Source organism: Sus scrofa, chromosome 8 (assembly GCF_000003025.6).
Source record: "Sus scrofa isolate TJ Tabasco breed Duroc chromosome 8, Sscrofa11.1, whole genome shotgun sequence".
Classification (NCBI taxonomy): Eukaryota; Metazoa; Chordata; class Mammalia; order Artiodactyla; family Suidae; genus Sus; species Sus scrofa.
The window spans coordinates 124,836,122-124,851,217 of NC_010450.4; the positions used below are offsets into that span (position 1 = coordinate 124,836,122).

The 15,096-nt window shown below is 37.5% G+C and overlaps 1 protein-coding gene across 10 annotated transcripts in view; it reads right to left on the minus strand.

Moving 5' to 3' along the window:
• The window catches only part of BMPR1B (bone morphogenetic protein receptor type 1B), a 499,194-nt gene that overhangs the window by 299,474 nt on the left and 184,624 nt on the right, over positions 1-15,096 (minus strand). For 4 of the 10 annotated variants that reach the window (XM_021100423.1, XM_021100418.1, XM_021100408.1 and 1 more), the window contains one exon: positions 4,448-5,153. The gene's annotated coding sequence lies outside the window, so the exon portion shown is untranslated. 10 annotated transcript variants of the gene reach the window in all.

Here is a 15,096-nt window from a genome sequence, read left to right on the forward strand (position 1 = left end):
ACTTTTTAATTAACCTTGTGTTTTAAAGTTATTGCAAGCTTACAAGCATTCAAATTACACACACAAAGCATTAATAAACAGCAGAATCAACATAAATCATGTCACTCTACACAGAGCATCAAACTGAAATGCTTAAATACACTAGTAGCCTTCCCCGAAATTCCAAAAATGAGGTCAATTCACTTAGAAACACAGTAACTAGGAATTAATAAACACAGGGCATTTCATCCTGCCTTAGATGAGTTACTGAATTACCTCCATGCTTCATCTCCTCACCTGTAAAAAGTCACCATGTCTCAAAAATTCCTAACACTTAATGATAAATGTTAGCTTCAGTATGATTAATGAATAAATTAGATAATTTTCAAGATCCAGTTTATAGACAGTCTCTTCAGCAAATGGTGTTGGGAAAACTGGATCTTCACATTTGAGGGCACTTAGATGAAGCCAGACCCCTACTTTACTCCAAAATTAACTCGAAATAAATTAGACTTAAAGACAGAGTTCCCATCGTGGTGCACTGGAAACGAATCTGAGTAGGAACCATGAGGTTGCTGGTTTGATCCCTGGCCTTGCTCAGTGGGTTAAGGATCTGATGTTGCTGTGAGCTGTGGTGTAGGCCACAGATGTGGCTCAGATTCCACGTTGCTGTGGCTGTGGTGTCAGCTGGCAGCTGTAGATCCATTTCGACCTCTAGCCTGAGAACTTCCATGTGCCATGAGTGCAGCCCTAGAGGAAAAAAAAAAAAAAAAAAAAAAAAAAGTCTTAAAGACAAACTAAAATACCCAAAAGAAAATATAAAAGGAAAGCTTCTTGACGTTGGACTTGCCAATGAATCGTTCTTGAACATGTCATCAAAAGCACAGGCCACATATGCAAACAGACAACTGGGACTACACCAAACTTAAAAAGTTCCTGCACAGTAAAGGACACAATAAACCGAGTGTAAAGGAAAACTATGGATTAGGAAAAAACACAGCAAATTACAGATCTGCTAAGAGGTTAATATCCAGAATATATAAAGAACTCTTACATACTAAAAACAACAAAAAGGAATCCAATTAAAAGATGGGCAAACGACTTCAACAAAAGTTTTCCAAAGATGGGGAGTTCCCGTCGTGGCGCAGTGGTTAACGAATCCGACTAGGAACCATGAGGTTGTGGGTTCCGTCCCTGCCCTTGCTCAGTGGGTTAAGGATCCGGCGTTGCCATGAGCTGTGGTGTAGGTTGCAGACGTGGCTCGGATTCCCGAGTTGCTGTGGCTCTGGCGTAGGCGGCGGCTACAGCTCCGATTAGACCCCTAGCCTGGGAACCTCCATATGCCGCGGGAGCGGCCCAAAGAAATGGCAAAAAGACAAAAAAAAAAAAAATTTTCCAAAGATGATATACAAACGACCAACAAGCATAGCAAAAGTTGTTCTGCATCACTAATTGATAGGGAAATGAAAAATCAAAACCACAATGAGATACCATATCACATCTATTAAATGACTATGACTACTGAGTTCCCGTCGTGGCTCGGTGGAAATAAATCTGACTAGTATCCATGAGGACACAGGTTCGATCTCTGGGCTTGCTCAGTGGGTTAAGGATCCAGCATTGCCATGAGCTGTGGTGTAGGTCACAGACACAGTTCAGATCCAGCACTGCTGTGGCTCTGGTGTAGGCCGGCAGCTATAACCCTGATTTGACCTGTAGCATGGTAACCACCATATGCCATGAGTGAGGCCCTAAAAAGACACATACACACACACACACACACACACACACACACACACAAAGACTATGACTACTGTTAAAGAAAAAGAAAATCAATGTTAGAGAGAAAGTGGAGAAACTGGAACACTGGCACACTGCTGGTGGGAATAAAAAATGGTGTAGCCATTACAGAAAACATTACAGCAATTCCTGAAAAATAAATAAATAAAAATACCGTATGATCCTGTAGTCCCACTTGTGAGGATATATACACAAGAATCGAAAGCAGGATCACAAAAAAATATTTGCACCCATGTTCACAGTAGCATAACTCACAACAGCCAAGAGGTCAATGCATCCCAAATGCCCAGAGATGGATGAATGGATAAACAAAATGTAATATACACATACACTGGAATATTAGTCTTTAAAAAGAAGGAAATTTTGTCACTTGCTACAACATGGATGAACCTAAGGACATTATGTAAAGAGATATTACCAGTCATTAAAAAAAATTAACTGTTTATAATTTCACTCACATGAAGTGTCTAAAGTAGTCAAACTCACAGAAAGTAGAAGAGTGGCTCCAGAAGCTGGGGGGAAAGAGAAATGGGGAGTTGTTTAGTGAGCAGGAGTTTCAGCTTTGCAAGATGACAAAGTTGTGACAATCTGTTGCACAGTATCAAAATACTACTACTGAACTGTACACTTAAAAACTGCTAAGATGGTAATTTTATGTATTTTTTTTCACAATTTTTAAAGTCAATAAAATACAGGTAATAAGGAACATACATGAATTTACAAAGTCAGAATTCCTAGGCTTGGAGTATGGCTAAGATTTAGAAAAGCAGAAGAAGGAGTGGAAAGATCAGACAGAAGATCCAACCTAATGAAGGAGAAAGAAGACAAAAATCCAGGTAAGCAGGCTGGATGAGAGAAGAGTGGCCAGCTAAAACTAGAAAAGTGGATTGGGGACCATTTGGTAAGGCGGTCAGTCCTTAAAGACAGTCTCTGAAATGACAAAACAAATATAGCTAAGGGCCACAGAGACCAGAGAGGTGAAAGAATGCCACCCAGAAAACCTGCTCCAAGATTGCTCTGTGATGATCCAGGAAGCTTGAAGGTGAGTAAGATTCAGATAGAATATTTCTAAATGTAGCCCAGGCACATGGGAGGTGGGTTCCCTATAAACGAAGACATATCCTACAAAATCTTTCAAACCATTTATGGACTTACATTACCTTTAAATTGGTTCAAATTCAAATTTCTTCACTCCAAGCTTCTTCAGAGCAGAGATTATCTCATATCCTCATCTGAAGTTCAGTTTTATGCACACAGAAAGCATTTATAAGTCCCTGGGCGACCAATGATCAGCTTCTATTGCTGAATGTTTACACGGAACTATGCTAAATACACTGTTAACAATCTCAAAAGAAAAAGTGGCAGACTCATCAATTTATACTATACATCAAAGATGAAGAAATTTCTCTAGTTCCCATCTGAAAAGTAAGGTTAATAATTTCATGTACTTTAGTCAAAAAACCAAATTTCAAAATTTTATATTTTAAACAAATACTTATAACCATCACTAAATAGGTGCTATTGACAAGGACTTTTCACACTACATTGCTCTTGGATTTAAAAAAATAAATCTGAAGCGTGTTTAAACTACAGTGTAGGCTTGAAGTCTTTGTCTATAAATAAGCATTTATATTAGTTTTACTTAAATATCACTGTTAAGTTCCCAAACCATATTCTAGAACTTTGCCTTCAAAACTGCTAGAGGTTACAAGATTTTTTAAAACGCCCTTGTGAGGTCACACAGGCTGCCAAGAGGCCAGTAAGACAAAGCAGACCTCACTGCCTGGATGTCAATTACCCAGCCCTTGGGCGCTCGCTCACAGAGCGCCACAGCTTAAAATCATTATAAAGATAGCATTAAGACAATTAAACAAATTACTTGGAATCAGGAGTACTTAAAATCCATTCCGAACCTGAATAAAAGGTACCAGAGGACCACCTCAGAAATTGAGGGAAATTACAGAAAAGTGTTACAACATGAGTAAGCATTCATTTGTTTTCCTCTGGCAATGTAAAATTTTTCAAGCATTCTAGAGTCAAACCTCAGGGTATTTCAGCAATGCATACTAACTGCAGAAGGCATTAAACTATTTCAGTAATGCACAACTCTCAAAATAGCTTGTACATACAGGTAATACATTGGTTAACATTTTTTGACTATTCAGCGTCCTCACCGAAGCAATCAACCCTTTTTAAAAATGTGTCCGCCCTGTGTTACTTTTTGTTTCAGAATTGTGGAGTGTTAAAGATCCTATTCTCCAGCATGAAATTATGAGCAAATAATGTAACAAACTGTTCACTTCTGAAGTCCAGAAAATCCTAAAGAAGATTTCAAAGCACAGCTATTGATTTTTTTTCCCCCCAGAACAAAATTCCATGGAATACAAGACCTGGGAGAGAGAATTACAGATTTCCTTCCCTCTTAGTGAATGTTTTAAAAAATAACATGAGTACTTCATAAAGAAACATGACACTGACAAAATATTAACAATCCTGAAGGTGTAAAATATTTACATATAAAGTGATGAAATAAATTAAAATAGCAGAGGAGATTAACAAAAGTTCCAATTCCCAATATATCCGTATTTTACTACAGTAAGACTAGGAGCTTACTTTACAAAGGATGTACACAATAGCTTCTTTAATCTTCACAACAAGAACACAGTACCTTACAAGAAGAACACCCAGCAGAAAAACAGCCAGGTCTTGGAGCCAGACATTCCCTGGGTATGAATTCCAGCTCTGTATTTACTGGCTTGATCCTGGGCAAGCTGCTTCACTTCTCTAACCCTTTGTTTCCTGGTCTGTAAAATGGAGATAACAAGGCCCAGCTTACACGGACTATAAGAAGTAAGTAATGCACACACAGCATTGAACCTAATACCTCTCACTAAAAAAAAAAAAAAAAAAAAAAAATTATTTACAGTTGAGTGTCTGAAACTCAAAACCAATAGAATCTACTTGAGAACTCAGATTATTTAGCTCCTCATCTGAAGCTATTTCCTCTGCAGCACAATTGCTCTTCAAGAGCATACCACAAGACAGCTTCTAGCAGATGGGAAATCCTGAATTCGGATTCATGTTAACCTTTTTTGTATCCTCTCAGTTTTAGAGAAGATGCTTCCAGTCAAGTCAGAATCCAAGGCAAGACTTTCAATAACGCTGAAGCAATTGTAAATTCGCTGTGCTAACAGAGGATAATTTGTGCCAGAATAATATCAAATCCACAGATAATGCAAAAGCCTCACTGTAACAACAACATTCACATTTACTCACATACTCCAGAAAAGGTGAATTACATGATGAAACATCCAATTATTTCTTTTCCTTCCCAATTCTCCATTCTCTGAAGTGTAAGGAAACAAGCAAAAAGACTGAGGAAAAAAAAAAAGAAAGCTAAGGATGCTTTAATCCAAAATGTGCACTGGTAACAAAGTTGACAGTGTCTATTAGAGCAGTGATTCCATAATCATAACACAGCAAATAGCATAACCAAGTAAAGATGTTCTCCACTGCAAGTGGTAACTTTGTAGGATTTTTTTTTTTTTTTCTTTTTGGTTGAAACGTTTCCAAAATCTTGGCTGGAAACAAGGAGAAGGGGAAGTAACACACTGAGAGCTCCATGAGCAAGACACTCCACAGACACAGTGATTAAGAATTAGTGTGTGACTATGATGGCCCTTGAGAGCCAAAACCCTATTCTTCAAGACTGCATTCCAACTTCAGTGGAGGAAAATTACAAAACAAGTCCAAATACGGCCATTAAGTTCACACTGAAGGCACTCAAGTAATATGAATTTCTATCCCAAGTTTTAAAAGCAACATTGAGTTAAGACTTGTCAGAATTTATAAAAATAGAACTTTAAAAGGCTGTTTAGGACAACAAGATAAATTTCTTTAGGTCTAAATTTCTCTGAGATTTCTCCCCTAAGTTATGTAACTTTGTAACATGTACTCCATGTATTTTCAACTCGATTACCCATAAGGCTTGCTAAGTATCACTTTGAAAGTACTACCAATAATTTATTCACTCTGCAAGACATTTGCTATTCCTTACACAAAAAGTGACCAGGTCTCAAAAGGGAAAAGTGGAGCTGCTGTTCTTTATTCAGTTTCACATCTTTAGAAAAAAAATGTTTAAATCCAGGCATTCGTAAAACACGAGTCATTTCATAAAACTCAAGTGAAAAAAGAAATGCTTACATGATCTCAAGGAAGGTAATTTAAATATTACCAATTAGGAAAAGTATATATACTTGGAAATGCAGTCACATTCTTTTTTATAGTAAGAGGACTTCAAAATCAAGCAGGTCTTTGAACCCATACAATATAGATGGAACACATCTCTAATTTTAGTCAAATCTAAAAGAAGAAAAATAAATGCTACCTGGTTAAAGTACAGCACATATGCAAAGCTGAATGCCGAAGATACATGCTATCTCACGAGTTTAAATTTAGACAAACTAGCTCAGATTAAAGACCTGGCCATGTATACTTAAAAGCCTACAATTGATCACTTAAAGAAGAACCTCAAAGGAAAAAGGAAAGCATACTTCGGCATGTGATCTGGAAGAAATTTTAGCATCACAGGAAAAAAATCTGGCTTTCTTCTGGTGCTTAGTAATATAAAGGAAAAGGGTTTGAAGGAAAAGAGTGTAAAATTGTTTTCATACAATATATGAATAGTGATTCTAGACCCTAAAAGAAAAGCTATCAAAGTTTTAATCTTCTACATTACAGAAGGAATAAACGAAATACACAAGTTACCTAACAAGTAGGAACACAAGTTCGCATTCCTTCTTTACATGTGTGTACATATGTGCGAAAGACAGTAAGAAATGATTTTTACAAATTATAGCTTTATCATATTTTTAAAAAGAGGTTTTAGAGAAAGTTAAGAAAGTCGTTGATTTTTAGCCCAATCCTCAGAGTGCTCTAACATTTAACTTTTAAATAATGACTCCATGGAGACTCATACTACTATGTAAATAAACAGTGGTAACAAGAAAATAGGACTAACAGCAGAAATGAAAGGACATCATACTGGTTAACTAAAGTGGGAATCCCTAAGATGAATTATTTGTCTAAATAAAAGTGACTAGGCAAACGTAAATATTCATCTGCTTACACAATACTTTTGATTAAAACTAAGTCAAATGCATTCACATAAATTCAAACACTTATTTTCATGTTCCAAGAATATTTTCATTCTGCTTCTTTTCAAGGCATTAAGCATTGGCTTTTGTCTTCCCTCCACCTAGAATGTTCTTTCCCTTATATACAACTGTTAAAGTCATGCTTATCCTTCAACGCTGGAAAGAAAGGACACTTCTTGACCCTTCCAAGAAACATAATCCCAGTTAGTTACACCACGCCCAAAGCCAAAAACAGTGAGATCTCTTTTTCACTGAATAAAGTAGTAAGTTGTAATCTTATATGCAACTAGAACAAACTTTAATAAGATAATTATATTGAAATCATAAACATGTGAGCAATGTGTCAATCACTTTTTGAAGGTTTTACCAAAGATTCACACACATCTTCAAGTTGATCGAGAAAAAAAAAAAATTCATGCATCTCAGGGAAACTCTAAAACTTTTCTTTAGGTTCAAAAAAGAGGAGACAACAAAAATATCAAAACATAGATAACCAAAGGTAGAAAGGCAGGCATAGAGACTAAACTACTAAGTCTATCCCAGGTAAAAATTGACATGGCACCCCAAGGCCCTATGATGGAGGAATAATGGGAAGAGGAAGACAACAATAACAACGTATTAGGCGCAGCAAGAATTAGAGAGTGTTTCTAGATCTGGTTTCAGTGTTTGAGTATCTGGTGATGTCACTTATAAGTAATGAGATAAAAGGACTATATTTTAAAGAACTGCGCACCTGTTCCAAACTGGACATCCTGAGTTTAGGACTCCATGGAACACACTACGAGACTCAAGTCTTTTAATGTGGGCCAAGACTTAACGTGAGCGACCTGCTATCTATTTTGGGGGGCATGCTTGCAAATGGAATGTATATCCAGAGAGTAAAAAATCATGCCAGAATGAAAATGTAGTCTCTCAGAACCTTAGAACACAGATATTTAAGGAGCTCGTAAGACAGCCTGGAGAGGTGAAGTCATATAAATGAAGAGAAGGTAATACAACTGGAAAATGTCATCCACTTAGACATTCATTTTGTGCTTAACATGCAGCACCACGGGATACAGGGGATATGCCAGTGCCTGAAGCAAGCATCTATGTGATTGCCAAACCAGTGGTCATTAGCGACCTGAAAGCAATTCCAGCTACTGACAGTGAAGGAACGATGAATGCATAGTAAGGAACACCGGTTTCTTCCCAGAGCGTCAGCGAAGCAGTTAGAGGGTGACACTAGGTCAGGGAAAGGTTATGCCAAGTGGGAAGTGTTTGTAAAGAGGAGTTCGCAAAGAAGAAAAGAGGCAAAGGGAGCAAGAATAGAATACGACTGAATAAGGAGACTGTTATTCGAAGTTTAAGGAGGAGGATCCTTAATACTTAAAAGGAGGGAAGGCGGTGTCAACGTGTGGGAGCAGGGTGGACACCGGTGTGAAGCAGAAAGCTGGCGGACCTCTCTCATGACCCGGACTTTGGGAAAACAGAAAAGATGAGGCTGCCCTGATAAAGATATTGGACTTCGTCTTGAAGGCAAGGAGAACTGCTGAGATTTTAAGTAGAAAACAGTATCAACAGATTTGTGTTTTGAACTATGTCCTACATTCTGATGAGTTTTAATAAGTAAAAATAATTCTACATTTGTACTTCTTGATAGCCGAAATTACATAAACTTGAAAATTCTTACTACTCTATAAATTATTGTATTGAAGTGTATCATTTGTAAATTATAAAACAAACCTCCATATACCATGAAGCTATTAAAACTTTTTGTGTAATATAAAGTATATATTTAAATAGAAAAAAATAAGTTGAAGATTTGCAATGTTTTATGATTTAAACGTGATTAAACAGCAATCAAGTAAGTCTGACTTATTGTTGACTTTTAACCTCTAGTCCTAGTATTTCCTAAAACATAAAAAAGTACCTTGAGCTTGTAATCCTTTGTCAAATGCAGTGACCTGATATAACTAAGTTTCTAATCTACAGTCAGTAAATTCCAAAAAATGATTACTTATGATCTACTTCTATACCATTTAAGTCCTTTTGTTTGTTTTGGTTGCAGCTGAAGCATGTGGAAGTTTCTGGGCCAAGGATCAAATCTATGCCTCAGTGGTGACACAAACCACTGCGTTGGCTACGCCAGATCTTTAGCCTGCTGCCCCACATGGAAACTCCCCAATGAAGTCACTTAATAAGTCTTTGAATCTCATTAAATGACCCATTTGTGAAAGAAATACAAAATTAGATGACTCAGAAATAGCACCTAAGACACATTTCCTTCCAATGGAATTCAGGTCACCCTAATATTCAAAATGATCTCCCCATTTTCCCTCGATCTCTATCCCCGCCCCGCCAAATTCTTCCTAACAGTACCCTGATGGTGATTTTTTTAATACACGAAAGGTTTTTTGAATCCTGACTTTAATCCTCTCATCCTCCCACCTGCCACCATTACTGCGCACCTGCTCCAACAGAGGAGATGCCAAACGGGAGACGCTGACCCGTGAGAAAGGGAGGATGTTCTGGAGACTACATTCCGATAATTAAAATGATGGGCCCTGGAGCCACAGGCCAGTCTCTTTTCAGTGCAGCTACTAGAACACATATTCCCTGAATTGCGTCCACTCCCAATACCTGAGAACACAACAGACTTACCAATGTTTTCACTTTTCTTATTTACACATGCCAGTAGGAGATCAACTAGAATCTGCAGTAATTAAAAGAATAAGGCGAGTGCACAATTCGTATGCACATGTGAATCTATTTTCCATTACTTTAACCTCATCACCACCCACATGTTACCGTAATCCTCCCTTATCCGTGTTCCAAGACCCTCAGAGGACGCTGAAACTGAACAGTGCCGAACCCTGTACATACCACGTCTTTTCCTTGCCATCCCTACCTATGATCAAGTTTAATGTATAAATCGGGCACAGTGAAAGAATATTCAAATGGCCAGCATCACTACTCTTGCACTTCGGGGCCACTGTTAAGCAAAACCAGGGTAACTTGGACACAAGCACTGCAACACCTCAGCAGTTCACTGGATAACCAAGTGGGCTACAGAGCGACTAGTCGGCAGGGTACACAGCATGGATTCGCCCCCAGGTGGGGTGATGTGAGCTTTCATCACACTACTCATCGTGACGTGCAATTTAAAACTGAAGAATTGCCTCTTTCCGGAACTTACTATTTAGTATTTTCAGACCTGGGTTGACTGTGGGTAACTGAGACTGTGGAAAGCAGTACCACAAATAATGGGGAACTACTGTGGCTACTCACGTGTTCGATCCCATTCTGCCTGAAACCACACATCACTGTGCAGTCATTTAATTAATTACAACTTCCCATGGGCAAGTATAAAATAGGCGCCAACCTCAGAAGATGCTGTATGATTATTCAGGTAAGTCTGAGGCATGAACTACAGAGCAACTCTGAAACACGGACATGAATCACAAAGAGAGCTGCCTCTTTCATTTGTATAATTAACACTATTTCTGAAATGAGTTTGAGTCTGGTTCTCTTCACAAATGATTCAAGTAAATACAACGCAGCCACACTGTCGCCCAGAACTTGAGAAAATCCTATCAGAAAATGTTTATCCACGGGAAAAGTCCATTTTAAAATATATTTTGTCAAAATGAAACATTAAAGGAAAACACACAGCCTAAATTAGAAGCTAAGTCACAATTGCAAACTAAATCCGCAGTGCTACTATTTTCTTCACGTTTCACTTCGAAGAGCCTGAAGACTTAGAGAGCTTTTTCGTGGAAAAGAAACTCCTAGAACTATTACTCGCCACTCCATGTTGCCAAGGGCGGTGTCCTCCACTGTCCCTCTCTTTCCTTCTCTGCAACCACCACCGTCAGAGAGTCCCCAGAGCTAGAACCAGCCAGGTGAGCTTCCAGAAGCACCATTCCTATTAAACTCAGAACTCACTAAACTAAAATCTTCCTTTTAAAAAAATGTCTAAAATTTTAATTAAACTTGGACTCTCCCAGATCATCTTCTGTTTTTTAAAGCTTTTCTGTCAAGATTCAGTGTTGGTAGACAGGCACCATGTGACATATAGTAAGTACTACAGAAAGTTAACTAGTAGCGGTATTATGTCCACTAAAATGTATGGCTTCCTCACCACTTACATCTGTACAAAGTAGTAAATTCAAACTACTCAGCTCCCTGGATGAATTTCATCCTTAGGAGGATTCTATTTTATTCAAACAGGTCAGGGAATATACGATGGGAAAATAAACTGAGTAGTCCTAAGCTATTCGTAAGGGCACAACTGGAATTATAATTAGCAAAAATCTATTCTGACCTATATTACTACGTATCATTTCTAAATTTCTCTTTTGATGAGCACCAAGCACAATTTTATCACCAGCATGTATTTACTGGGTAACACTTTTGCTCAGCGCTGTCATAAAGAATGTCTGGGGATACCAAAAAGCAGTGTCTGCATCTGCAAACTGTTTGCAGTCTCTTTTGGTAATATGAGTTTTGTGAGTTCAGGGACCACGTCTTTACATTGAGCGTAAGAAAAGGGGAGGCCAGGAGGCTTGACATGCACCCTCCCCAACAATGAAAATTCAAGTAGCTGGAGCAGTGTGGGGAATATTCTAGGAACACACAGGGCATGAGTAGACCACGCCAAAAGAAGAGTTCCGACTTGGTCAAAGCAAAATACAACCATCAAGCTGGGTTAAAAATACACTGGGATGAAGCAGTTGATACTGACTTCTACTCAGCCTTCCAAGATAGGCAAAGGCATTTAGATGTGCACTGCACACTGTTCTGAGCACTCACATGTATTATCAATTCATCTTCAAGAGCTCTGAGAAGTGATATTACCATCCCAATTTTACACATCAGGAAGGTACCACACAGAGGGCTTCAATAATGTACTATAAATCATCCAGCTAGTAAGTAGCAGGACTATAATTTGAATCCAGTTTAGCCACACTGTCCTTTTCCTTAATCTCAAGACCAAAATGAAAAATATACACACATATATGAAGGAATAAAAGAATGGGCTAGAATGAAATTGAATGCCATCTGTGAAAGAGACAGACGCAGAAAAGTGAACTTTTACGTGGACTTCGTCCAAGAACGTCTAGGAGGTTGGCAGCAAAAATGCCAAGAATCAAGAAGCCCAGGTCTGCCCAACTCCAAAGCTGGTTGTAACTATTGCAAAACAACTTACTATACTAAATCTCAATACTTACTAATAGGAGGAAGAGCAAACTGCTATAAAATTTGTAAAAAATGGAGTTGAAGTAGCCAACACTCTTCTTTTAAAAAAGAAAAATGCCTGGCTATTAAGAGATCAATAGATAAAACAAGTTTGATAAGACAGATACAATTTAATTCATAAACTGAATCCTTAAGCCTCAGTTTTTTAATTTTCTTGATGGAGATTTAAGCAAACCTCTTTATGTAAAAACTGCTATTCAAAACCTAGGAATTTAACAATCAGAAATGGCCCTTGTCCCCAAGAGCTGCCCTTTGTAATTATTATGTATCTCTCATTCTACAATGTCTACACTTCAGGATCTCTAAATGCTTTTAAACACAGAATTTTTTGCTCCGGAAGTTGGCAGCATATGCATTTCGCAGACCTTACTTTATTTCTCCTCTCCCCAAAGGAGACCAAATTTTCCCCTCTTAGTAATAAAATGTGGATATCAAGTAATTAGCCACACTAATTCTCTCAACCTTCAAGTTTTCCCTCCATCAGCAGGGAGGGCTACACTCAGTTTAGGAAGTGTTAGGGAATCATTTGCGAAGGGAAAACAGGCAGGAAAATTTGCTTCTCTTATTCCAATTATAAAGTCTCACCAAGGAGGTGGAATTTCCAATTAAAAACAAAAAACAAGGTCTAATTAGTTACAGATGAAAATCTCCAAAACCACACTGATCACAGTGCAAAACATTAACTGAGCTCCAGGTGACTCAGGAGAAGGAAGATTTTTCATTGGATGAAATGGAAACGATTTACTTTTGAAACCCTAACCACCACACCACCCTTTAGTCACTGATATGCAATTAAGTCATTTTTGCTCACTGGGCCAAAATAACTCAAAAAGGCTGTTCTTTCCATAGATCTCTCTATTACCACATATTAACCCTTTTTTAAAGCTTTGTCACTGAAACCCATTGTTTTAAGGTTCATCATCTTTATGCCACCTGGTTTAGGATTTAGCTTCAAAACTGCCACACTGCCCTGATCAAAGTGTTCACCACATCAAGAATGCAGGAGTTAACCACGTGAGGGTTCCCGTACTTTCTCTCTTTGTTCTAAAAAATACATGTGCGGAAGGCCTCCTGAAATTATGTCTTAGCGTCTTACCCGGTGAATTAATATAAGGAAAGAAATCCTATTTTACTTGATACACAAAGTACATAAAGGTAAGACTGGTCTCTTGACTCTTCAGCAATTCTATCCCTCGTGGCAAGAGTCAGGTTGTATGCATGAGCGTTCAGTTTAAGTCACAAAAACATTAACTCATATAACTGAAAAGATGGAAAGCTGTTTTTTAAAAATAACCAAAACGTGCATTTCCTTCAACTTGACTTTACAACTTACAGTGAGTACTACCTATTCTAACGAAGCCCCCAAAACTTAATTCTCTCACCTCCCAATTTAACTCTCTCTAGACAGTCTGATGGAACTGTAATTCAAATTTTTCAAACAGGCAAGCATCTAAATCACTTCCAGATTTTCCTCTGTTAGACTAAAAGTCCTCGCATTAATGGAATATGATTAGGGCAAATAGTAAACTTGATTGACATGCTTATCTATTAACATAGCTGCAAAAAGAAGGGTAGTTGCCTCTAAAAGAAAGAGAAGAGAAAACAGAACAATAATATGAACGCATTCTTTGGACCTAATCTCATCTGTGAATAATTAGAACTTAAGTCGCTTTGGAAAGGGTGGGTAAAGACTCTAAAGCGATATGATTACAGTGTTTTTCACTTTGATGTATTAAAAATGAAGAAAATAAGAAAAATTTAAATACAGCATGTGTGTGTGCACGTGCGCACACACAAACCATATCCTTCAACCATCAACAGCAACTAAACTTCCTGTCCTATTTTTCATATGGTCTCGGGGTTAAAAAATAAAGAGTTGTATTCACTTTTTTGATTAAAACAAAATAATGAAACAATTACTTTCACTCTCTTATGACTCAAGATAACTCGATGTGTTAGTCTATTGAAACTCATCATTAATTGTTAGAGAAACTCTATTTCATTCAAGATTCGCTCAAAATCTCTTCCCCATTTTAAAATAAATGCCTAGTCCAAATTTCTGTAACAGCAAATATTCATGACATGAATTCTACCAGAATGATGATTCCTCTGATGGCTATTAAGTTCCATAGCTGGAGTTCCACCAAAAAAATTAATACGTTTGCTGTATTTTCTTTTATTTAAAAAAAGTATTACATTCTTATTAAAGAAATTCTTGAAAACTGGAGTTACATTTAAGTATAAAACAATTCCACTAATCAGAGAGAATTGTTATCTGGTGTGTTTACGTCCATTTCACAGAAATATATGTATGCACGTGCATGTATACATGCATCAGTTTAACATACTCTTTCCCAAGCTGTTATTTAAAGAACGTTCTTCTGGGAGATGCTAATATCTGTTCCACCAAAAACAGGGTTTTGTGGAGTAAAATGGTATAAAACAATTTAAGCAAAGTTAGCAGATGTCTTTATTGCAGGATTTTTCAGAGTCTATCATGTGCCAACATTTATTATGACTTTTCAAATCACAGTTAATGACTTAGGCAGCAAATCCTAACAAATTTGGGTAGCAAGCAGCTTCTCAAATTTATTTCCCACTTATTTTCCTTGTTCCTCTACTAGCATCCTGCTCTCGAAGCAAGGAATCTACATTAGGGAAGAACACTGCCATATCATTAGACATTTTCAAAACCATGATTTTAAGGCTATACATTATTACATTTAAGTCTCTCATAGTTCACTGGATTTTTTTTCCAATTTCTGTTACTATATACAAATCTTACTACATATGCATCATTCCTTTTGAAAAAGTGTTAACCTTTTAAAGAAAACTTATCTAAATGACTGTACTTTTTCTTTTGAGGGCTTCACAGGTGGCATATGGAGGTTCCCAGGCTAGAAATCAATTCGGAGCTGCA